Source organism: Coenobita brevimanus, chromosome 101 (assembly GCF_032717465.1).
Source record: "Coenobita brevimanus isolate Jiangsu-jjx chromosome 101, ASM3271746v2, whole genome shotgun sequence".
Lineage (NCBI taxonomy): Eukaryota > Metazoa > Arthropoda > Malacostraca > Decapoda > Coenobitidae > Coenobita > Coenobita brevimanus.
Genome location: NC_137054.1, coordinates 19,082,048 through 19,083,000, shown reverse-complemented (window position 1 = coordinate 19,083,000; position 953 = coordinate 19,082,048). Strand labels below are relative to the sequence as shown.

The 953-nt window shown below is 39.5% G+C and overlaps 1 non-coding gene across 1 annotated transcript; it reads left to right on the top strand.

Moving 5' to 3' along the window:
* The first annotated feature begins 260 nt into the window (after positions 1–260).
* LOC145415252 (5S ribosomal RNA) lies at positions 261–379 on the top strand. Its single transcript, XR_013900029.1, has one exon. It is a non-coding gene; the product is annotated as a 5S ribosomal RNA (ribosomal RNA).
* The last annotated feature ends 574 nt before the right edge of the window (positions 380–953 follow it).

Sequence of the window (953 nt, the reverse complement as noted above, 5' to 3'; positions counted from 1 at the left end):
TGTGAAAGAAAATTAAATACTGAATTCACTTTTACTTACTATCTCATGTGTCATCTTTGTATAGGCTACTATACTGCGTAAAGGCAGCACAAATACAGTCGATACAAACTTTCACACCACATCTGTGCACATTCATAACAATTACATAAAATTAAATGTCATATTGAAAAAAAAACTATTCTAACACATGACTGTGGAATTAGCACAAATACACTGTGTTCACGTAATGCTTTTCACATACTGCCACTTTATTCAAACAGGCCAACGGCCATACCACGTTGAGTACATCGCTTCCCGTCCGATCAGCGAAGTTAAGCAACGTTGGGTCTGGTTAGTACTTGAATGGGTGACCGCCTGGGAACACCAGATGCTGTTGGCATCCCTACGTGTCAAAGTGGGGTTGGTGGAGGATTAGTGCCCCTCCCTGTAAAACAATTAACTCTAAGCCATTGGCCACCCCGTATTTGTATTAGGAATATTTTTTTTGCATATTCATACATTAACATCAACGGATAATATATTCCATCCTATGAATGTTGCTTCTGTGATCAAAAGCACGTTTTTTGTGCTCAGCACACAATATGCAGGTTGTCCTCTTGGCCATCGAAACATATACGCCATCTTCTTACCCTCTGACTAATGCCAATAAGTCTTGATATTATTGCATTTATTTGATAATACTGTTCATAGCCAGGAGGTAGCTCTCAGAAGGTGGTCAGCACCAACCCAAACCTGAAACACGTGCTCATCGTGGTTATGCCTAGAAACATGTTAATTCTGTTTTTGCCCTTGCAAAATATACTTCATCAGTTCTCACTGCCATGAATCTTCGAATACAAATTTTCCCGGTCCTTCTGGAACATTCCCATAAATCTCTTCAGCAATTATACGTGTACTTCGTTCCTTCTGTACTCAGATGCTTTTGTAGGTGTTTCGTCTTCTGATAAAAATGA